The sequence below is a fragment of the Phodopus roborovskii genome, unplaced genomic scaffold (assembly GCF_943737965.1).
Source record: "Phodopus roborovskii unplaced genomic scaffold, PHOROB, whole genome shotgun sequence".
In the NCBI taxonomy this organism is placed as follows: Eukaryota; Metazoa; Chordata; class Mammalia; order Rodentia; family Cricetidae; genus Phodopus; species Phodopus roborovskii.
In genome coordinates this window covers 54,027,271-54,053,021 of record NW_026126418.1, presented here as the reverse complement: position 1 = coordinate 54,053,021, position 25,751 = coordinate 54,027,271, and the positions used below count along the sequence as shown (strand labels likewise).

The following is a 25,751-nucleotide window of genomic DNA, read 5'->3' as shown; positions in this document are numbered from 1 at the left end:
TAAGATATTGTACTACTGTGTTGTTTCTGCCTAAGTATTCATTTTCAAAATCAAGCACACACGCACACACACACACACACAAAGTTAGAAAAAAATCCTGAAAATTTGGTTTGAGGGTACTTGGACTACATCCTCACACATTTTAGTAAACATATCAACCACTTGTACATACCACTAGCCGCTGCTCCTAAGCAGGAGACAATCCAGTACTGCCACGATTTGAGCCACACAATGAACTTCCTAGATTATACTGGCCTGCAATTACAACTATCAACCCTCAGGATGTCAGGCAACAGAATCTTTCCTTTCCTTGAGAAGGGGTATTGTAAGCCCCTGGGAATGCCTGGTCTAGAGATCCCTATAACTAAGCACTTACTACATGTCACTCCTGAAACATTTGCAGTCTGGAATAAGACATGAAAACCAGTAAATTCCTCTTCATGATTCCATAGACTTGTTCTTACCACAACCAGTCTCAGTAACAGCAGCACATATACCACACATTTTGTTTCCTTATTAAGTCAAGTGTCTCCTCTTATTACTTTAGGAAGACAGCGTGGCTTGTTTCTGCTGTTATCACTACACCTGTGCTCTAGGAACATCAATGAAGACAAGGCGTACCTCAACACAAACACTGAGAGCCGCATCGTCTTTCAACTAAGGTGACCAGTAAATGGCAAATAGGCAGGTAGGAAACACAGGGTGTATAAACTGGGAAACAAGGATGATTCCTGTCCTCCATGAGATGGAACAGAATGACAAGAGATCCATCATGCTACTCAAAACAGCTGACAATTTTTACATCTATAAGTTATTTATTTATGGGATTTCCCACTTAATACTTCTCAGGCTGATGTTAACCATGAATAACCAAAACCATAGAAAGTGAAACCAAAGGAGAGAGGGGCTACAGGAGAAGATGAACTGGGCTATAAAACTCTCCCTAGAAGCCAGAATGAGGAAGCAAGATAGCTGGCTCTGGAGCTGGAGCAGAGCACTGAGAGGAATTACAAGATGCCACTGTATCCACATGAGAGCAGAAAGGAAACAGAAACTATGAGATGACAAAGCAAAAGCTACAAGGAAGCAGAAATAATGGGACCAGGAAGAACAGATGAGTGATTCTTAAAGGCAGGATCTGCACAGTTACTCCTTTCTCTTTCACCCGACTCTGATAAAGTTCATATTCCCTTGGTGGCTAGGATATGTGTTTTTTCTGGGGTTCCTTGATTCTTTTTAAATCATCCACACAGGCAAAAGAATTGCTACTTCCCACACTTGTGAGGTAACTTGAATGTCTCTCTGTCCATAAAATTATTCAGCCTTATTTTGAGTAATATAATTAAACAGGACTAGAGCTTAAGCACAATCACTTCCGTCATTGTACCTGCTTCCTAGATGTGAAGGCGGCGAGGTGGTGCCCATATTCCTTTACGCAGCGCTTGTAGAAATAAGGGTCCTGACCCTAGAGGAGCCCTGTCATGTTCTTTCTAAATTTTCACCTGGCAACTGAACATGAAAACAGGCTGAGTCTGTAACAGCTTAAAAACTCAGAGTTCATTGATCCCAAATAATAAGAATATTGTGCAGAAATACACTTCCTTTCTGAAATTGACTTAAACATTTATTAGGTAGCAGTTTGCTTCTTAAAAATAGTTTCTAAAAATGCTAAAGTCTCTCTCTGTCTCTGTCTCTCTCTGTCCCTCTCACTCTCTCTCTCTCTCACACACACAGAGGGAGAGAGATAGAGAGAGAATATGTGTAAAAGAAAATGCTTCTGATGTCAATCCCCATTCCCATTCCCTTTGAGTAATATGAAAAAGAAATATATTTGAGCAATTGAGATATTTAGCTCTGAAAATTACCCAATAAGGAGCTACTTGGATAATGTTCAGCATTTTCTTTTTACAAACTCCCCTTTGAAATAAACCAGACAGAGCTTTCTTTCAGTTCCATGGGAGTTTTCAGCAAAAGGAGAAAGGAAGACTTGATATGCTCTCAGCAGCATCGGAAGCTATGCATAGACTTCCTAGCACTCTCAGCCATTTCCCAGTGCTGAGGCCCTGAATGTGCCTTCTCACTATGGCCATTGTCTCTCTTAGGTATCAGCCTGGCAGCGGAGCCCTCTGCAGCTCAGAGCCTTTGGAGTATGGGAAGACATTAGCATCAGACAAGTTAAAAGGCTCCATAGAGATGAGCCAGGAACTGTACCGTGAGGAGATGATCATAGGACTGTCAGCACACCCTTCTGAGTCCTATTCCTTGTGCTCCAGGTCCAGTCTTTCTACATGAGGTCTGGAAAAGCTTGTCATGGGGGAAAACAGGGGACGAAGTCTTTGTGTGTGACAGCATCCATTGCCATCTTCACCATTCCTTTATGTCTTCGCCATTTTTTCAGCTGTGAACCAACTTCCCAAACACCATTTCTGGTAAGATTTCTGAATGATTCAGGATGAAATAACTTCAAAAATAGCCCTAAAAAGGTCCCTGTGGTGTTGTAACTAGAGGACCTCAAAGTGAGGTCTGCCCATGGGTGACACTACTACAGTAGTTAAGGAATCCCCATTTCTTATCTTCTTAGTCTCTTATATTGATCTCTGTGCTTATGAGATTTGGAAGCAGAATAGTCTCTATAAGTAGGTGTTGATTACAAGTTACAACCAGGGGATCTTGGAAAGGACAGCTGACTTGTAATATATTTCCTTCCATGTATTGAACTGAAAGCTTTGGGACTTTGAATGAAAGGAAGTTATAACTGTGGTTTAAATTACTTTTACTGGAGAAAGGCATGTTCAGAGTTTAGGTGGTGGTGTAATGATATCACCGACATACACTCTCTACTTTTCTGCTCAGAGCCCCATAGGAAGTTGGCTTTCCCCCCTACCTTCCCATTGACTGAAGGTTGCATCCCCACTCCACAATAGATGAACACAAAAGGGAACAATCTCTTTAATAATCTATTTCTGTATCTAGAACAGAAGTCACAGCTTAGTCACATATGCACCACTAAACAAATCACCATTGGAGAGAAATCACATCTCCATGACTGAAGAATCTGTCATAATCAGCCTTGGAGCGACTGCCGGGGCAAGTCCTGCAGAGCAGAGCAAAGCAGCCGAGATGTGTGACTTCACCGAGGACCAGACCGCAGAATTCAAGGAGGCTTTCCAGCTGTTTGACCGAACCGGTGATGGCAAGATCCTGTACAGCCAGTGTGGGGACGTGATGAGGGCTCTGGGCCAGAACCCAACCAATGCCGAGGTGCTCAAGGTCCTGGGGAACCCCAAGAGTGACGAGATGAACGTGAAAGTTCTGGACTTTGAGCACTTCCTGCCCATGCTGCAGACGGTGGCCAAGAACAAGGACCAGGGGACTTACGAGGATTACGTTGAAGGCCTCCGCGTGTTTGACAAGGAAGTGAATGGTACTGTCTATGGGTGCAGAGATCCACCATGTCCTCGTCACACTGGGGGAGAAGATGACAGAGGAAGAGGTAGAGATGCTGGTGGCTGGGCACGAGGACAGCAACGGTTGCATCAACTACGAAGAGCTCGTCCGGATGGTGCTGAATGGCTGAGGACTTGCCCAGAGTGAGATGTCTATGTGGCCCCTCCTAGGCTCCCTTATCACAGCACCTTGCCCATCTGGATGATGATGTTTGCCCTCACTAAATAAAGTGTTCTCTCTTTGCCCTAAAAAAAAAAAAAAAAAAAAAAAAAATCAGCCTTCACGAAAAGCAAGACTGTAGTTCTCCAGGGTGGAGGGGAGACTTGTACAGTAGTCAGCTGAAGTAACAACTTCAGCTTGTTGATTCCTGGAATCCAGTCTCTCAATTTTTTTATTGGTATTTTTTCTTTCCTTTCTCTCTTTTTTTAAAAATTTTTATTTTGTTTTTTGAGACAGGGTTTCTCTGTATCAGAGTTTCTCACTTTATAGAGCAGTCTGGCCTAGAATTCACAAAGATCTGTCTGCTTCTGGGTAGGCATGAGCCACCACTACCTGGCAACATTTTTAATTAAAAGAGATTTTGTCCCAGCCAGGCAATGGTACATGTCTTTAATCCTAGCACTCACAAGACACAGGCAAGTGTATCTCTGTGAGTTTGAGGCCAGCCTGGTCTACAGAGCAAGTTCCAGGACAGATAGGACTGTTACACAAAGAAACTCTATCTAGAAAAACCAGAGAGAGAGAGAGAGAGAGAGAGAGAGAGAGAAGAGAGATTTTGTTCCACTGAACAAAGTCACACTTTCAAGATATTTATGCCCAAACCATTTAGTCCATCATATTTTTAGGAAATCAAATAAGAAGTTGAACAGGAAACAGAAATCTGGCACTAAGGAAATGTTCAGAGATTGACAAGGATGACCCCAAATAAGAATCTAAGCAATAGTGGAGAGGCTATCTTAAATGTCCTTCCCTTATAATGAGATTGATGACTACCTTAAATGCCATCATAGAGACTTCATTCAGTAACTGATGGGAGCAGAAGCAGAGATTCACAGCTAAGCACTGAACTAAACTCTTGGAATCCAGTTGCAGACAGGGAGGAATGATGAGCAAAGGGGTCAAGACCATACTGGGGAAACCCACAGAACAGTTGACCTGAGCAAGTGGGAGCTCATGGACCCCAGTCTGACAACTGTGGAACCAATGTAGGATCAAACAGGCCCCCTAAATGTGGATGTCAGTTAGGAGGCCTAGGTAGTCTATAGGGCTTCTGACAGAGGAACCAGTGTTTATCCCAGGTGCACAAATGGACTTTGGGAGCTCATTCCCCATGGATGGATACTCCCTTAGCCTAGAGATATGGGGGGAGGCCTAGGTCCTGCCCCAAATGATGTGACAGACTTTGATGATCCCCCATGGAAAGCCTCACTCTCCCTGAGGAGTGGATGGCAGGTGGAATGGGGGATGGGAGGGTGGGAAGGAGAGGAAACTGGGACTGATATGTAAAATAATGTTGATTCTCATTTAAATAAAAAAATTACATATTAAAAAAAAAAAGAACTTGAGTAGGGCATGACACACCTGTAATCCCAGCACTGGGGATGCTGAGGAAGAAGAGGCAAGAAGGCTACATTCAAGGCCAACCTGTGCTACACAGTGAAACCTGATCTCAACTCAGTGGGAGTTGGAAAAGTGGGAGGAGGAAAGAAAACTGAATTCCAAGAAAAACCTTGCCTTTATTATGAGCATTAGTGGTATGCTTGCAAATCATTGGCTGCCAACCAAGAGAAACCCTGTTTATGATTGCTGACCTTTATGGTGTGAGTTTAGCAACTGTCTCAAGTGTAGCTATCAACTTTTATAAGCATGTGCTAATCAATTCCAATAAGATACTGACACCAGTGTTTCCAGGTATCTGCATCTGTGTGGCCCTGCCTTTTATCTAGCGCTCACACCCTAGAAGCTAGTCATTACCATTGCATTTCACTGATAGAAGTCTAGGCGACATGAAGTGCTATTCTCCTCCCCAGTCCACCCCCAGCTATAGGTTACAAGCCAGTTGTTTGTTTTTACATTTTTTTTATTATTATTTTTTATTCTGAGCACAAATAGCAGGCCCATGGCTCCTTCAGTCATTTGAAAAGGCCTCAAATACTGGAATGTTACCCAGGTAGCAAAAACTAACGGTGTGTGTGCTGGCAAACTCTTAATGCCCTTGGAGTAATAAAGACTACAACAAACAAGGATCATGAGAGGCCTTTATTCTTGTTTTAAAGAAAAGAAAAAAAAAACTGTAAAAGATCTCCCCAGAAGCCTCCTGCTCCTGTTGTTAATGCCCCATATTTGGAAGAAATTTTGGTTCCTCTCATTTTTGTTAACATCAGAAGAATTTTCTAAAAGCATTGAGATTGGTCCCCCAGCAGTGACTCTGTACCAAGGAACAGCCTGGGATGCAAACGTGATGGTTTATGGCTTTTTTTTTTTTAAATTTATTTCCTTATTTTGGAAACATTCCCCCTCATTTCTGCAAACTGATGAGCTCATGTCTCCTTGGCCTGCACCAGTTGGTTCAAGAGAAGTACAAATGTCATAAATACTAATGTTGGAAATGTACAACTGTAAGAAAAAGAATAGTTCAAAAAGGCAAACGCTTCTGAAAGTGTGGAGTATACTGTTCGTCTGTAGTAAGCACCTTGGTTGAAGCTGGGATTTCTTCATGAGAAGCCTTTCCTCTTGAGAAGAAAAATACACCAGTTCCTTCTCCTCTTTGCCATATTTGGTTTACATTTCTAAATAGATTCCCCCTTTGTAGTAGAACATTATTTTAAGGTGTGTGACTTTTGTTTATGCTGCATTTGTTTAACTCTGTGAAGCTGTGATTCTTTGCCTGTCTAAAACACCTGATGGTCTAATAAAGAGATGAATGTCCAATAGCAAGGTGGGAGCAAGGACAGGCAGGGCTGGTAGCCAGAGTATAGATAAAAGGAGAAATGCAGAAGAGAGGAGCAGCAAGAGAACAAGTAGAGGAGGACATCAGGGGCCAGCCCAGCCGCCCAGCCGCCCAGCCGCCCAGCCAGCCACAGAATAAGAAGGAAAGTAAGAGCCAGAGAAAATGCCAACAACAGCTGAGCTACACTGACATGATGAATTTGGTGTGTTCTCTTATACTTTCCAAGTTTACCTTGATGGTCCCTTCTCCAAGGTCCCCTCCCCTAGGGCCACTTGTGCAGGTACAACACCCTATGACTCTTTCGAAGCCAATGTAGCTTGACTATGAATAAATCCTGGGCTTCTCTCGAGAATGACTCTGTGGCTCTGACAAACTTTAAAGGGATGAATGTGACCTTCATTTTAAAAATAAAGCCCCTTCTGCCAAATATAAACTTGACTTTCTCACAATGTCATCTTCTCCAGATGTGCCACATACTAGCAGCCATAAAATACACTGTACACATCCTGGAGAGCTAGAAAAGATTTGATAAATTTGGTCAGAAGTGAGAGCTCAGGTCATATTGTGGGGAGAAACTGAAGTTGTGCCAGCAAGCAAGTTTTGATTACACAGCAATATACATGTCCTCCGTGAATTCAAAAGCATGAGCCAGTTGTGGTGGCGCACCCTTTAATCCCAGCATTTAGGAGGAAGAGGCAGATGGCTTTTTGTGAGTTCTAGGCCAGCCTGGTCTACATAGTGAGTTCCTCTGTCTCAAAAACAAATGATTTCATTTTGCATATGCTGAGAAGCTGGAATTTAATTCTTGGAAGCTAGTAGAACATAGTAACCACTGGGCTCAAAGCATTGTTCTTGAACCATGTTATAGGCAACACAAGGTACAGTTTAAAATCACCACCATTATGAGATGCTTCCAAAGATGTTATCACAAACCACTTACCTTGTTTATAATTTCTGCTCACCCTCATTTTCTTTCTTCTTGTGGTTATTGAGACTTTTTTCAGTTTCAGTTTTACCCTGTTTAAAGGTGCTTATCTGATACTAGAAGATAATGCCACAAATGTGCAGAAGACATTTGGAAAGTGTGTTAGCAAATAGACGGATGCAGCAGACCTCAGGACTATCTGTAGCCTCCTAGACGTATACACAACTCTTCCAAGATATTAGAAAAGCAAAAATTATTTTCATTATAACACAAGATGCTACTAACAAGGCTCAAAAGCCCCTTGGGGTTCCTTAAGTAATTTTTTTATTTACCATTTTTATTTTGTGTGTGGTGTCAGGGAGGGTGACCATGTGCCACATCATGTGTATGGAGGTCAGAGGACAACTTCGTGGAGCTGATTCTCTCCTCCCACTTCCACATTCATTCTAGGGATCAAACTCAGGTCATGGAGTTGTGTGGCAAAAAAATTTACCTTGATGACCCATCTCATTAATCAAATTTCTCAATAGTTTTAAAGAGTGTCATTTGGGTTCTAAGCTAAAAAAAAAAAATTGAAAACTAAAGTAGTTACATTGGAAATCTAGTTAGGAGTCAGGCTGGAGAAATGGCACAGCCGGGAATGGCACACACTGCTCCTGCAGAGGACTGAATCTAGTTCCCAGCACCTCTGTCAGGTGGCTCACAACCACAAGTACCACTCCAGGATGTGATGTCTCTGATCTCCAAAAGCACCTACATTCATGTGCACATATCCCCCATACACTCAATTGAACATCTTTTTTTTTTTTTTTAAAAGAAAGCCATGTAACAGATGTACCAGAATTTATAAGCCAATGAATTATTTCTTATGGGTTGTACACAGCTCAGGACTCCTGCCATTGGACACCCATATAGACCCAGCAGCTTCTGTGTAACATGTATGCACATGTACAGACACACACATACATATATATATATATATATGCATACACACATATACACTCATACACAGATTCATACATACACATACATTACACATATATACACATAAACAAACATAGATACACACATATACACACATACACCTAGATACACATGCACTCATACACATATCTACACACATATACACAAACATCTCACCTTGTAATCAGAACACATTTGAACTGAAGTTCATTATCTAATCATGGCAAACCTGCTTGTTGTAGATTTGACCTAAATAGATGCTTATCTCTCTCTGAAAAGAAAATCTACCCTCAAAGGAAGAAGGTTCGTTTTCTCAGCAGCAAGCAAACACTAAAGAACACTGGCCACAAGTTAGGTAGGATATGGAAACTTAGGAGGTTCTTGGATAAGAAGGATGCCCAAAAGGAAACCGTTCATTACTTCATTCATCTGAAAGAGATTGAATGAGTCCTGCCATGGGTCAGTTGCCAAACTAAATGCTGGGGATGTAATCCTGAGTAAAACAGGCCTAGTCCCAAATCGTAAAGAGCAGGACAAAGCATTAGACAAGTAAATATACAAAGAAACATGTGCAGAGATTAGTGAAACAAAAAAGAAAGGATGCTGAGAAGACGCTAAAGAGAGACCATTCTTAGACTGGTGAGCGGGAAGGCCTCTCTGAGGAGGAAACACAAAGGGTGTGCAGTAACCCACCATGTACGTTACATTCCAACCTAGAGGCACAGCTCCTGTGAAGGTCATAGTGTACTGTTGGCCTGTGGCTGAGAGCACAGGCACACTTACTGCCTGGGCTTTGGTCCAACTCCACTACCAGCTGGCTACACAGAATTACTATTTCACATAAGAAAGGAATCTTCCTTGCGAGTTCAATAGTGAGAAGTGCTGAAACATCCTTTAGTGACACCAACCCCTGGTAACAGGGCAAGCTGAACTAGGAGATCCAACATGCACGGAATAAAAGTGATTCTGACTGTCACAGACTTCAAAGGAGAGGTGTCCCTGACTAGAAATAAGGTGAACTGACTTGGGGCCAGGAACTCATTACTTAGTGCAGGTACTAGATAGGCTATAAAGGCATGACTTGAGCCAGGGTAAGAGAGAAGCCACAGAAAGACATGGCTAATTCTCTTTGGATACGTCTATGATCTAACACACACTCACTGCACCTGTATTGTTCATCAAATAAGAATGGGACATTCATTCTTGTGCATTCTAGCAGATAGTTTATGCAAAGTCCTGGGATTATAAGGGAAAACATAATAAATATCATCAGTACTATGTTGGCTGCAGGCACTTGAGACAGCTGGCTTGAACTTGGTTTAGCATCAAGCCCTGCTATGTTCTGTTTAACATACAGGAATCATACATCAAGAACCAGGACCATGGTGGTACACACCTGTAATCCCAGCACCCAGGAGGCTGGGGCAGGAGGATTACAAGTTTGAGGTCAGAATGAACTGCAGAGGGAGTGCAAGGCTTATTGAGACTACATAAAGAGACCCTATTCAGGAGGAGGAGGGAGGGGCGGAGGAAGAAGAAACATCAGCAGCTCACACACATTAGACCAATATATATATATATATATATATATATATATATATATATATAGAGAGAGAGAGAGAGAGAGAGAGAGAGAGAGAGAGAGAGAGAGAGAGAGTTAAGAAGCTAAGAAGAGCTGGCTTTGACAGGCTGTGGTGTGGTACTGTACAACATTAGTCCCAGCACTCAGGAGGCAGAGGCAGGCAGATCTCTGTGAGTTCATGGCCAGCCTGATCTACAGAGTGAGTTCCAGAATAGCCAAGGCTACACAGAGAAAATCAAAAGGAAGGAAGGAAAGAAGGAAGGAAGGAAGGAAAGCAGTTTTCAAAGGTTCTGACCACAGGTCTGCTAAGGCTCAAGTTTACAGAAGGGACCCATGAAAAGCACAGATAGAAAAGGCTAAGGTTACTAATCACTAAGCTGGGCAGGTAGGAACATAGGTGACAAGCCTAATTCAGGACTTGAGAGATGGCAGAAGTAGTGGCTTGGTCTCAGAGAGCAAGCTGTCTCAGCACAGCTGGGCCTTGGACTTTGCTCTCTTAAAGGTGCTCTATTTGTGAGTGGTCCCCAGCTCTTCTGCTCAGTGTTTTCATGTACTACACTGCGCTGGACGGCTCTTCACCTCTGCATCTTCCATGATGCCCTAATGAAGATGTTCTCACGGTTCCCTGGAAACAAGAGTGAGGGCAGTGGAGATCACAAAGACATGACATCAATCCTGGCAACTCTCAGCTCCCATCTTCTCTACATTTTCCCTCCTGGAAAATAATCCCCAGTCAGATAATCATCCATCCATTCTTTGCCTTCTTCTGCAGCCCACACAAAGGGCTGGGATAATTTATGATGTCCATCTGAGTAGTTTCATATTTAGAAACAAAATTGGGAAGCAATTTAAATCTTCCCATAAATGTTTCAGGAAATTCCAAAGGGGGAAAGACATAGTATCGCACCACACGTGAGCAAACATCTTACCCCTGTGATCCACTTAGTGTGCGAAGGTCCTTCTTACCCTCCAGTCAGCTGTTTTTTTCTCTCTGCTTCCCCTGAAATTTCCTCGAACTCTTGTGCACACCATAAGTCTTGATGGCTTTTCTCACTTTCCCCTTTCCATCACAGAAAAAGTGAAAGGGGAAGCAGTAGTGTTATGAGGCCTCTAACACCCCTGCCTGCAGGAGGGAGGCAGATGTGGAACTCGGTGTAACTCGTTTCATGTGTTTGTCATCGGAGCTAGATCCACAGTGTGACGGGCAACTAAAGGACAATGAACATGACCAATCTCTTGAGATAGCCATGCACAATTCCTTCATAATGTATCAACTTTCAAAGTATGCGCCATCTCCTAATAGAAGCTTTGTTGGAAAATCCATAGTCGTTTACAATATGCTGGCAGTTATGTCTGCAATAAGGTTTCTCTGGCAGTGAGTGTATTTCCCGTCCTTTTTCCCCCTGCCCTTTCCTGTAAGGTGTACTGTTTTTCCGCCCGCTGCACGTTGGGCGCCATTTGTAAGAGTATGATTTTTCCGCCTGCCGCCTCTGGTCTTGTCCCGCCGCCACGCCGCCAGCCCCAAATAATACACAGAGACTCTGTATTTCATACAATACTGTTGGCCCGGTTACTTGTTACTTATCGGCTAGCTCTGCCTTTAATTATTAACCCATTTCTATGTATCTTCACATGGCCTTCTCTTACCGGGGAGGCGGCTGGCGTCCAGCTCTCTCCAGACTCTCCATCTTGACTCCTCCTTCCTACTTCCTCTTCCTCCTTGTCTCCTAGTCCCTCCTATTCTCCTTTCCTATTGGCCAACAGTGCTTTATTATTAACCAGTATGAGAAACATATACAGAATGACATCTCCCATCACTTTCCCATGCAGTTCAGGCCTGTAGGAACTCCAGCAGACCATCTTGCTGCTTCAGGACTTGATTGCTATCAGTAAAAGGTAGGAATATGAGGCAGCAGAGAATGGGAAAGTTGACCATTTCTGTGCTCCCTCGCCTCCTGGTCACCTCATCCCTGTTCTAAAGGCCACAGATCCCTGCACACAGCTCCCCTCCCAATTCCACCATCACGGCCTTAGGCAGAGGAATGAGAAGACCAGAGTGCCTCCCCTTTCACTGGACCTTAGATACCGCATTAGCCTTGTGGTTCCCTAACACATTGTTAAACATCTCTTATCAGGTTTTTATTTTTCCTGCCCAGACCCTGACTCTTTCTTTCTTTATTTATTCATTTAAATTAGAAACAAGCTTTTTTTTTACACATACCCTGACTCTTAACACCCTTAAACAAATAAACAAACAAACAAAAAACAAAGCATCAACAGTGTCATTGATAGCAGGGAGATAAGAGGAAATGACTTAGTTTCTATTTTGTTTATATCTCTAGGAAGGAGAATGATCCATTATCCATTTATTAAAGGAAAGGAAAACAGCTTTTGTTTTGCATTTAGCCACACATACAGTATATTTGAGAATCTGGGAGCAAATGCCTCACCTGTTCTGCTAACCTGGGGTCCCTTTCTTGCCACTGCTGCTTGCCATGGTCCAGATTAGAAACTCTTTTCTGTAGACCAGGGCCTTTTGGGAGCTGTGGACCCTACTGGGTGCTACCCTTCATCAAACATACCTAGGATTTCCTTGCTTTCTAGAACTTTGCTATTGAGGTAGAGGTTATGCAGTTCTTTCATGGAGCCTGGAGTAAGAACCAGTTTCTGTGGTAAGGTCAGGCACAGCGCAGCAGATTTGTGCTGTCTTGGCTCTGCTAGCCTAGAAACATGCTGTGATGTTGTCTTTAGGTGTCAGCCTGGCTGAACTGAGGAATGCTGAGAGGACTGGACGGTACTCATTACTGTGGGGTGAGTCTGAGAGGGTGTGGCTGGAGGAGAGTGTGGCATGTGACTCAGTGGGAAGTGGGGGATTTGCCCTGGATGTGCCCTCCATCACATTAGCTGGAGACTCAGAAAGAACAAAAGGGAAAGAAAGATATGTCCTTCCTCTTTCTCCTGGGATTTCAGAGTTGCAGCTGGCCTGGTACTGAGATTCAGGATCTGGATCAGTAGTCCCAGGATTCTCCAACCTTTGGTGGGGACAGAGAATGATGCCATCGGCTTCCCTGGCATTAGTCTTGCAGCCCATCACTCAAGAGTACTCACTCCCACTTTTCAGACAGCCTTTCCAGGGACTTCCCAGCCTCCATGATCACATCAGCCAATTGTTCTGATGAAAGAAGTTCTCCATGTGTATCCTATTGTTTCTGTTTATAGAGAATTTGAATATACAGCTAATATCTAGCTAACTGCAAACCTTAGCATATATTATGAAGGACAGTACACAATATTAAAAAGAACTGAGAATATGGGTCTGGAGAGATGGCTCAGTGGCTAAGAGCAGTGGGTGCTCTTGCAAGAGGACCCAGATTCAACTCCTGGTGCACACATGGCAATACCATACAACTGTAACTTCAGTTCCAGAGGATCTGATGCCCTGTCACAGCTCCAAAGACATCAGGCATTCACGTTGTGCACAGATATACTTGCAAGCAAAACACCCATACCCATAAAATATGAAGTAACTGAAGGCAGGGCATGTTATATACTCTAAGGGGCTAAGGGAGGCTTCAAAGAGGTAGTAACATATTAGCTAAAATCTAAATGATTGCAGGAATTAATTAAGGCAATCATTCTCAACCAAGAGTGATTTTGCCTAGGAATTGCTTGCCAATTGTTTTGAGTCATTTTTCATTGTCACAATGTGTGGACACTGCTGGCATCTAGTGGGTAGAAGCAACAGATGCTGTGGAATATTCTGGTGCCATGAAAAGCCCCCTCCCTCCCAATAAATAGCTGTGTAGCTCTAAGCTGTCGAAACTGAAATCTCTCAAATGGATAAATGATTATATCTGGAGAAGAGCATTTGTGGAGATGGACCCTCATACTTAGCCTGACACGGTGACAATTTCAAAAACTGAACTGGATTTGAGTTTGAATTGGTTGGGATATTACTTCCACTTTTCTTTGCTGTTATTACTTCTATTGGGTAAAATTCCATTTATAATTCAGGGGTAGGAATGACTACAGAAAACACCATTCTTCTTCAAATGTACGTGTAGCTGAAATCTTGATGCCGAAATCTTGATGCCAGCAAGAGAGTGAAATATGGTTGATGGATGTGAGAGCCCTCATTTCACTCCCAGCTAGTGTTGCATGAAGTAGAGAGCAGCCTTTGACTCCTGGCCTAAGGCATCTGTGGCTTGGTTAAACTGAAATGGAAACTGTGGTTCTAAGTACTGTGTAGAAAAGGCAACTAGACAAAGGGTGAAAAAGAATCAAGATTTGAGAAGAATTTTTTGAAGCCCAAATCTTTGGGTACATTGTTAATCCATTTAACAAGCATTGATTAGGTTCAACTGTCCTAAGTGCCATAGCTTATGAAAAACAACAACAGAGGACTCTGGCTTTGACCAGTGAACTCCAGGTCCTGGGTTGGTGGGAAAGGGAGAAGTGACGAAGATGGAAAAGATTATGGAGGGCTGTGTGGTCCATAGGAAACACAGGGAAGGCATGCCCACATTAACATACAAAATGTCCACTCTGACCTGCTGTGGAGACATGGAGGGCAAAACTGGGCAGGTTAGACACTATGTAGGGGACAGGTAGAGTTAGATCTTGGGTGCCCAGGCAGAGCTTCTGCTGGTGGAGAAATGATGCCACTGACAAATGGTTTGCTGGGTAACAGGAAGGAGTATGCCACACTCCCAAGAAATCTAAATGCCATTATGTTGGCAACTAAGTTTCGACATGGGCATTTTGAGGGGGCATTCAGACCACGCAGCTTGAAGAACGTTTACAGGCTTCACTACATTTCAAGCCCACAATAACCCTGTGGTTTTGGCAGATGGTTAGTCCACCATCTGTGATAACAAAAGCTGGAAATGAAAGAAACTAAATATGTCAATGACATAGTCATTAGTAGGTAGAACCTACACTGGAGCCATCACTGGTTTATTAGTAGATGTTTGCACTCGCTCTGTTCCACAACTTCGGTTCTTGAGTCTGGAATGCATCCCATCCTTCCTTCCTGTGTGTGCTTATTCACACACTTTTTTTTCCAGCCAGTAATAAACTTCCTGCCCATATCCATCTGTTTACAACTTTTTCAAAGGTTGGGTCATATTTCCTCTCTTAGATTTCTCTGACATACCACCAACCCAATCAGCCAGCAGTAATCTCTTCATAGTTTTTCTCCCCATTATTTTTAGTTGCATTTCTTGTATGATACCTATTACTTTGCATATTGCTCTTTACTCAGCTATGTTTATTTACATCTTATGTCCTATAGTAGGCAAGTAGCACCAAAAGAAAAAAAACTTTACCTGTAAATCCTCAGAGAACTTCACAGAAAGCTTTACTTAGTGCAAAGTGACATAGTAGACATTACTGATGCTGGAATGAAGGAATGAACAAGATGAGAAGAGAAAAGTCTGCCCTAGGTACATGATGTTCAGGAGGAGAAACACTTCCAACGCAGTTTATTGTCCCTGGTATCTCTTCTTCCTTCCAAGAGTAGAAATGTTCTCTTAAGTTAAAGTGACGATGTTCAGCTAGTTTACTTTTTAATTTTCATGGAGAGCTCTTCTGTAGCCGTTCTGAGTTCAGAACATTCCACTTGCAAGGATAAGATATCCAGGTAAACAACTCAAAATAGGCTCAGGAATTCCCTGAAATTGACCAGCTTCACTGGGCACCTCCCTGCCAAAGTGACAGAGCACAGTCCTAGAATGGAGTCATGCCAGGAGAATTGTGAGTGCTTGTAAGAAATTGCCAAGAGAACAAGATGAGACTTGTGACCTCAACTTCTTGCAAACACAGAACTGTTCTTGGTATATGCTCTTGTGCTCCCCAAGTGTAGCTGATAGGAGTGAGTTTACTTCAGATTGCTCACTATTGCTTGCTGATGGTATTGAACTAAGTATTTAAGCCTCTATAGAAAAAAAAGCACATTTTTGCCATTGGTGGCTTGTCCTTAGGATTGTATGCTGTGAACTTTGAGAACTTACGTGAATTTTCTTTCATTTTCATTTTATTATTGTAACCAGAGGCTTTTCTGTCCTGTCCAGGCCCACATCTGTCTCTAAACAATCACTTAGAAACTTAATATTAATTATAAACGTTTTGCCAATGGATCAGGCTTATTGCTGGCTAGCTCTTACATTTAAATTAACCCATTTCTATTAATCTGTGTATCACCACATGACCTCTGGCTTACTAGTGGTGCTCTGGCATGTTGCTTGTAGGATGACTGTTGGCATCTCCCAGACTCTGCCCTTCTTTTCCTGGCTCTATTCTGCATTGCCACAGACCAAAGAAGCTTTATTATCAGCCAATGAGAGCAACACATATTTACAGCATACAGAAAGACATCCCACACACATCATCTCCCATCAAAAAGGAAGGTTTTAACTTGAACATAGTAAAATTACATATAACAAAATGGTTATCAAGAAAGAATTACAATATTTAATGTGTTTGTATTTGACAAACTAAGAAAATACTATCAGCTTTCCTATTTTTGTGAGTCTAAAGTTTCATATCTAATTTATCTTTTACCATAACTCAGGAAAGCTATAATTATAACTATCTAGTCTTCAGCTCCATCTAAGACCCCAGAAGGGTATAATATTATCTGAGTAAACAGGAAATGCATTGCAAGCAACTTCTAAAACTCTAGAAATGACAGGTATCTGGCTGCCTCTACAAGCCCATAGTATCTGGCAGACTTTTGTGGTGATGTACTATTTATGATTTAATAAAGCTTGCCTGAGGGTTCAGAATGCAAAGCTAAAAAGCTATAGAAGTCAGGCAGTGGTGGCACACACCTTTAATCCCAGGACTCAGGAGACAGGCAGAGAGATCTGTGTTAGTTCAAGGCCACACTGAGCAACATGAAATTGAACAAGTCTAAAAGAGAAACAGCCCACACAAAGGTAATCTCAGCATTTGGGAATCACAAGCCTTTAATCCCAGCACGAGGAAGGTGGAGACAGGAGTGATATGACTGGGCAGAAAGAAGAAGCAAAGAGTCTCATGTGGACATTTAGTTTCCAGACAGGAAGGCATAGGATTGATTGCAGTCTAAGGCTTGGTGGAGAGCAGTGCAGTCAGCATTGTACTCTGAGGGTCAGTGAGGCCAGGACAGCCCTTTCTGCTTGAGGTAGAGGTTAGAACTAGTGGCCAGCTGTTTTGCTTTTCTGGTCATCAGCTTGAACCCCAATATCTGTCTCTGGGTTTTTATTTTCTGTGTTACGAACTTTAAAATTAAGCAGCAATTAAAAGACTGTCCCACCTATATTGGCAGTTTGTCAGTCACTTTTCTCTGTGGTCTGCAGAAAGTCTGACAGTCTCTTCTGTGAAGCAGGAACCCTGAAGGACTGTCCCATCTTGTTTTGACAAAATTTAATGGTCATTTTCCTGTGAGCCTTGCATATCCAGTTTATACAACATACTGTCAAGCAATCCAGGCTAGAGCAGCTTCTTGCCCAAATGTCTAGCCTTGCAACATTGAAAATAAGCTCTGTAAGGAGCTTCTTCGATGCCCATCAACCTCTTGAAGTAATTGGTGCTGCCAGGGGCAACCACTTCTCACTGTCAAGAAAAGTCTAAGTCCTTAAAACATATAAGTGGCATATTCTGTAGGTCTTTGAAGTATTTGAAGATGACCTTTCCAACTGAAATATATCTCTGCATATCTAGAAAACATAAGTAACATGACTGACTATTCGTTTGATTATTATAGATGACTATTAATTTGTATTTTTAACTACATATTACATTTTTAAATGAGCTGCATAATCATAATACCTTAAACAAGAGTAGAAATATACATATAGCACAACAAAATTGCCCTTACATTTGTATTAGTAAACCAAAACCCATGCCAATGTAAAGTATTTAGAGATTAACAATGATCTTTGTTTTTATCATAATAATACCTTTTCCCCCACCATTTCTCCCTCTACTCCTTAGAAAGAGATCTATTATGACTATTAACCATTTATAACCACCCTTAAATGAAAAAAAAATTCATAAACAATGTTTTGGGAATTTGGGCATAGTACTCTAGACTACTTCCTGCTGATTGTTGGACGCTGGTGATCTTGAGGGACCCAGAGAAAATTTGAGATAATGGCTAAGTCCTGGGAAGATCAGTTACAACCTCTGTTGATAGATATCATCTGTCAAGGCTCAGGAGGTCTCCCTTCATCAAATCTGGTCCATTTTAATTTGGAATGAATCCATAGTTTCTTATTTCCTATGAAAACAAGCAAAAACACTTCTCTAAAGCAATGCATCTTTTAAGTTACATTTTACAAATACATTTTTTTTTTACTTCTGTTTTAAAGTTAGGGAATTTTAAAAAATATTTATGTTGGTATATTTTATAAGTCTCTCAATCACATGTCTCCCAGCAGCTGTCCCTTGTCCATCAGCCATCAAAATATTCAAAAGCAACACAATAGCATATAGGATTTGGACTCCTTGCGTATTTCCCATCTTTATGTGGCTTTTTTCTCTTATATTACTTTTGTTGTTTCTTTTAAAACTTTGTTTTATTTTTTAATTATTTCTTTCTATAACTGTCTATACCCATTTTCTTCTTAAGCCTATGCACATTGTAAAACACATTGGAACCTATCTAAAGGTTTTTCTGTCTGGACCTCTTTTTTACTGTGTATCTTTTTGCCTCTTTCTGTCCGTATGAGCAAAAGCTAAATCAGCCATGCAGCATGCTACATGGCTTATGCACACCTCTGTGAACCTTGGCAGGAATTCACCATGCTGTGCTGAAGCATGCATACTGAGCTGTCTCTGTACCTTGGCCCACACAAGAGACAGAACTAGGAAATAGGTTTTGGTTCTGCCTATATGTGACCAGAAACCACTTTTTTAAAAAAACTTTTCTCAGACCTTAAGGAAATTGGAGAGCCCCATGTTGGTACAAATGTAACTGGGAGTTTTCTATCTCACATAGCCCCCATCTGTGTCTAAATAATCACTCAGATACTTAATGTTAATTGTAAATGCTTAACTGATGGCTCAGGTTTATTACTAGCTAGTTCTTACATTTAAATTAACCTATTTCTATTAATCTGTGTGTTGCCAAGAGGCCGGTGGCTTACTGGTGGTGCTCTGGCATGTTGCTTGTTGGGTGGCTGCTAGCATCTCCCAGATTCTGCCCTTGTTTTCCTGTATCTCTGCTTAGATTTACCACCTGGCTCTATCCTGCCTTGCCATAGGCCAAAGCAACTTTTTTTTATCAACCAATGAGAGCAACACATATTCACAGTGTACAGAAAGACATCCCACATCATATTATTTATTTTACTTTGAAAGAAGTTTTTTCTGTGTAGCTGTGACTGTCCTGAAACTCACTCCATACACCAGGCTGGCCTTGAACTCAGAGATCCAGCTGACTGTGCTTTCCAAGGGCTAGGATTAAAGGTGTGCACTACCACCACCTGGCCATCATGTAAATTTTCTTATCCCTCAGTGTCTAAATTGATGCTATTGCCTGAGACTTTAGTCTGCCTCATTTATCAGCAGCATTTATCTCTCAGGTCCCACTGTCTCAATAGTAAGGTAAACAGTAAGGAATAAAGACTTCCAAGAATCACTCACAGATAAACAAAGCTGCACAGAAAACTCTTAAGACCAGAACAGCTGCCCGGAGGAAGCAGAAACCAGCCCTGCTACCTGGAAGAGGCTTAGACCAACTGAGGCACCTGGAAAAGACACTCTCCAACCTGTTGAGCTGCCTGCAGGCTGTGTACCAGGTTCCCAGCTTTGTGAGCCATCACCCATGCTGGGGAGGGCTCATGTAGCTGTCTTTGAGCCATTTCTTCTCCGATAAGTAACCCTTCATTCGTGTTCCTATAAGTTAAGCTAATAAAACTCATTGGCTCACCAAACTGGATTTTTAAAAATTAAGTCTTTATTTATTTATTATGTGTACAGTGTTCTGCTTACATGTATGCTTAGATGCCAGGATCATTATAGATGATTGTGAACCACCATGAGGTTGCTGGGAATTGAACTCAGGACCTCTGGAAGAGCAGCCAGTACTCTTAACCTCTGAGCCATCTATTCAGCCCCCAAACTAGATTTTGATGGTATCTGTACATCATTTGTTGTTGGTTCCTTATCTGGGGTGGGTAGACATGTTTTGCATTTCCCCAGGAAAAGTTTTGTCATGCTATAAGAAGACACTCAGTCTCTTACATAAAGTCACCCAGACATAGAACATCTGAGTCTAGATATCTGGGAAACCCTTACAACCCTTGGATTTTGCATGCATATCACTTTTGATTGACAGCCAGGACTTGGGGCCATAGCAGGAAAAGTCCTGCACTGGGTTTTGGGGATCACTTCCTTTTGTTTCCTACCTTTACCCTCATCACCTCACAATGTCTGTAACCCCAGTTGAGAAACCAATACCTCTTCTCTCCAAGGTCACCTTCACTCATGTGTTCAACCCTCCCTACATACACATAATTAATAATTAAAAATAAGTCTTTCAAAAATTAAAATGTATTAAAAACTAAATTGTTCTTGTCATTATGCAAGCCTGATCTTATTTATCTTGAAGCACTATAAAAGATTAATATAATTTCATTTAGCATAATTTTAGCACCAAAATGAGCATTATAGATAACACCCCCACTTTGACAAGAACAAACAATGAGAACTGAAAGGCTGCATCATATGCCAAGGACCAAGGTTAGCTAATGCTAGGAGCTGGCGGGGATGCGCTTCCTCTGACTTGTAGATCAAGGTTACTTTGTTATGTTAGAAAAAATAAACTTGAACAAGTATCTGTATGATGGAAATAAACAAAAGCAAGTGGTCCTAGAGTAGATGGAGATCAGAGTATGGACTGTTGGGAAATGAAGACAATAGCTGCTCCAATCTCAGTTCTACTCTGAGCCTTTTAAACACAGCTTCTTTTAGTTGAAAGAACTAAATTAGGACATTTGCAGACTTAAATCCAAGATCCATGCCCATTTTCCCTGGCCTTTGGTAGTCTCCCTCTATTAACCATGACTGTAGAAAATTAGGTGGCCTGAGTGTTTGCCACAATTACAGGGGCATGGAGAACACAGTGAGGCCATGTACTGTTTGAGAGCACAGCTTGAGGTTGATAGAATTGGCAGTTTTCTTTCTTCTTTATTCCTCGGGTCTCTCCAACCAGTCTCCCCATCCCTGTTACTACCTTCCTCCAACATTTCTATTTCTGGAGAAAAAGAAAAGAAAGAAAAGGAGGAGGGAACAGATGGAGAGAGAAAGAGAGAGAGAGAGAGCACATAAGAGAAACAAGAGGAAGATGAAAATTAAAGAAAAGAAAAAAGAATGATCATGAAAGTGGAATCAAAGAATGAGATAGTGTAAACTATTCTGAGGCAGAATCACCTGTATTGTGAAATGTTCACTCTGGGCCACATCCCAGATTAACCAAATTGGCATCCATGGCAACAGCATGATTTAAAAGTAAGCTTTTTGATAAAATAATTACTCCCCTTTTTGTTAATTTAATTTCAAATTTTATTTTTATTCAAATTCTAAAACCCATTTGCTTCTTTAAAGCTGGAAAAAAATAGTTCATCTCCTTGCCTAAAAGGCTTTTCTTTTTAACTCTATACAACGCTTGATAACCGCTGCTTTCACGAAGATGTTGGTGTGTTTCCATACACATCAAAGCAGCTCTGAAACAGAGCACCTTTCATCAAAAGGATCTACTCTAAGAACAGTAGCACAATAATGTCAAGGGTGTTTTCTCCTCTGCCACAGCACTGGAGCTGGGCATGCAGGAAATTTATGAACCACAGTGGTGTGTTTCTTGCTCTTTCCTTCAGTCCATTTTCTGGGATGTTTCCTAATTATGGATCATTTGTTCATCATTAGACATTTTCTTATGGGCATTTGGCTAAAGTTGGAATATTGGCAGCTATGCTTACAGTCTCATAGGGAGACCGCTGACATCTCGTCTACAGGTTCAAAGTGAGAAAGTTATCTACAATGCCCATTTTCATGCTGGAATTATACCACATGAAAAGAAATTGTATTGGGCTAGTGAGTTGGCTCAGCCAGTAAAGAAAGGCACATGCTGCCAAGCATGATGACCTGAATTGGAGCTCTGAAATCCATATGGTAGAAAAAGAGAACTGAGTCCTGCAAGTTTTCCTGTGACCTCCACATGTATGCCATAGCATGTGTGCCCTCCTTTCACAAAATAGATGAATAAATGTACTTTAAAATTCTTAAAGAAGCTATATTATTCTTAGATAATACTTCAAGATAATCAGAGGCAAGTGTGCATTATAAGAATAATTTTAGCACCAGAATAATTTCTTGTAATTATTTTTTATCCTTGTTATGCCTATTCCCAATTTTTCCTATGATAGAAACTGCTATGCTTGTGAATTTCCTCCAGGATGTTGGCATCTGAGTGTATTGAGGATTTGGGTATTCTGTTGTATGTCCTCATCAAATTGTTTCTATAGAGATAGTATTACATTTCTGATACTCACAAGTGGCCTGGTTTTCTAGTCAGTGCCAATGTGTTGGTTTGAAAGAAAATGACCCTCTAAAGGGAATGGCACTATGTGGAGGTCTGACTTTGCTAGGGTAGGGGGGAAGATATGGCCTTTTTGGAGGAAGCATATCACTGCAGAGGTGGGCTTTGAGGTGTCATATATGCTCAAGCCATGCCCAGTGTCGTAGACTACTTCCTGTTGCCTGCTTATCAAGATGTAAAACTCTTAGCTCCTGCTCCAGCACCATGTCTGCCTGCACACCACAATGTCTCACCACAAAGATAATGGACTAAATGTCTGAAAATATAAGCTACTCCAATTACATGTCTTCCTTTATAAAAGTTGCCATGGTCATAGTGTCTCTTCACAGAACAGAAATCCTAAGACAGCTAGGTTAGGAACTATGTTGAAAGGGCCTGTTAGGCAGTGATCATGTTGTTCTATTATATTGGACAATGCCTTCTTGATAAATGATCACGTTGTATCTGTACCTAGATGAGCCTGCTGTGTATAATCACATGGCTGCCCCAGGAATTTATTATTATAGATTATCTGGTTGAGCTGATAAGAAGCCAATAATTGCATTGGCTTTGGACTGTTGGTTGTACCACTGACAGTAAACATCAACTTTGAGGGTATGAAATACGTCTTTGGTGTGGGGAAGAAAATGAAGTTAACATTTTCAATTCTAAGTATTTGAATTTTACTTCTACTTCATGTAACAATAAATTATTTGTAATTAAAGTGGTTCTAAAAGTAAAGAATTCTGTGAGTCTCATGTCCTAGGCTGCCCTTGAATTCCCTGTCCTCCTGCTTCTGTCTCTCAAGTACTAGGGTTATAGGCATTGCCACCATCACATCTGGACTGGGGACTGGTTTCATAGTATATAACATGTTTACCCAATAGTAGATTAATTCACAGTGGAGACCTGGGAAATCTCACTGCATCTTGGGAACTCAGAGTTAGCAAACCCTGAAGGCAAATCAGTCTCTGACCCTCCTGATGGGAAAATGAAAAGCCAAAGACTTCCTAGAGAGGTGTCTCAGCTATTGGGAGCCTGCTGGACAATCACAAGGACTAGTCATAGATCTCCGCACCACTGAAAAGCCTGGAATCCCTCAGACTCCGAAACCCCAGAGTCTGGAGATACAGTGCCTTTTCTGGCCCTCATAAACTTTAACACCAGTGCACATACACTCACACAGACCGCCCCCCCCACCCCACACACATAAATAAACACATCTGGCCTTTTATTCCAGCACTGGGGATGCAGAGGCCTGTGATTTTCAAGAGGCCAGCTTGGCCTACATAGTTGCATTGTAAGACCCTGTTGCAAAAACAAGCACAACATCTTTTTTAAACACAAACACAAACAGCCTCAGCAACAAGTATTGAAATGGCTTGCTTAAATCACTCATGAGGCTTGACTCCCCAAGATGTCTGTTTTCCCCTTAAAATAAGGCAGATGGATTAGGTTTCAAAAACCATTGGTAAATTCTTTCAGAAGTTCTCCATGTATGGTGTAGACAAGTAATTCTGACTTCTGTTAATGTCATTTTTTTATGCCTCTTGCAACTATGAAAAAATAGAAAAGCCAGCCCATGAGCTATGATGAGTCCTTTCATGGAAGTTCCATCTTTCTAACTTGAATGGGAGCTATCTATCTTACAGCTCAGAAACTTTTATTAAAAGTAGCTCTAGAAGTTCCTAAAATAAGAATGCAGAACAGTGAGATGATAGCTGGGTGACAAAGGCACTTGCAGCCAAGTCTGAAGACCCAAGTTCAATCTCCTGAACTCACATAGTAAAGGGACAGAGCCGATTCCCACAAGATGTCTTCTGATCTCCTCACATGTTCATACAAACAGGATATATAAGGTGATAAAAATGTTTGGTTTTTAAGAGATGGAAGGAAAAGGGTAAAGTTGGGAGAAGGGCCTGTAAGATCGCTCAGCAGGTAAAGGTGCCTGCCTCAAGTCTCGCAGCCTGAGTTCCAGCTCTGGGTCCTATCCAGTGTGAGGAAAGAATCAAGTCCTGAAAGCTGTCCTCTAATGTCCATATCTGTAGGACTGTGACACAAGCATGTGCATGCACACACACAGAGGCACGCGTGCGCGCACGCACACACACAAACACACACACACACACACACACACACACACAATAAGCAAATGGAGGAGGAAAAGGGAAGATAACTGAAGGAAAGATGGTAAGAAGGACAAAATTCCTTCCCTCAAATCTACTCTTAAGGTCACATGATTCTTTTCACAGATATGAAAGAAAAATTTTGGAATATTTTTAGATTTATTTTAGAATTTTATGTATATGAGTGTTTTGCCTGCATATATGTACATGTATAATATACATGCATGGTACTTTCAGAGGTTAGAATAGGCTGTCGGATATCTTGGGGCTGGAGTTACAAATGGTTTTGGACTGCCATGTCAGCAATGGGAATCAAATCAAGTCCTCTGCAAAAGCAACAAATGTGACTTCCCGACTTGGAATAACATTTTTTGGCAAAACAGACTTTTCTAGAGTAGCGAATCTCTACTCTCCTAATGACTCAACCCTTTAATACAGCTCCTCATGTTGTGGTGGCCCTCCAACCATAAAATCATTTTTGTTATTTCTTCATAACTGTAATTTTGCTACTCTTATAAATAGTAATATAAATATCTGTGTTTTCTGATGGTCTTAGGCAACCCTGTGAAAGGGTTGTTCGATTTCTCCAAGAGGGTTTTGCCCCACAGGTTGAGAACCACTGCTTTAGAGCATCTGGTTCAGGGTTTAGATACAAGTGCATCTCTGATACATGATTTTTCTCTAATAAAGACATAATTTTCCTAATCAAAAATTCCAAGGTCATCACTTGGGCTGGGCCATGAATATGTGTCTGTGCATGTATGTGTGTATATGCACACAAATGTTCATGTGTATGTGGAAGCCATAAGTTGACATTGCATCTTCCTCTATTGTTTTCCATCTCAGTTTTAAAAAATGTTTTTATTATTTTATGTGTATGGATATTTTGCCTGCATGTATGTCTGTGCACTACTTGTATGTTGGTGTCTGAGGAGGCCATAAGAAAGCATCAAATCCTTTAGAGCTGGAATTATAGACTGTTGTGAGCTGCCATGTGGGTGCTGAGAATTGAACCAGGGTCTCCTGGAAGAACAGCTTATGCTCTCACTGAGCTATTTCTCTACCTTCCTTTCTCTCTCTCTCTCTCTCTCTCTCTCTCTCTCTCTCTCTCTCTCTCTCTTTCTTTTTGAGACAGGGTCTCTCATTGAACCTGGAGATTCCAACTGGCCAAAATGACTAGCCAGCAGTACTTAGGG

At 41.6% G+C, this 25,751-nt stretch overlaps 1 pseudogene; it reads left to right on the top strand.

Annotated features, from left to right (window-relative positions):
* The first annotated feature begins 3,102 nt into the window (after positions 1–3,102).
* Positions 3,103–3,585, top strand: LOC127222539 (myosin light polypeptide 6-like; annotated as a pseudogene).
* The last annotated feature ends 22,166 nt before the right edge of the window (positions 3,586–25,751 follow it).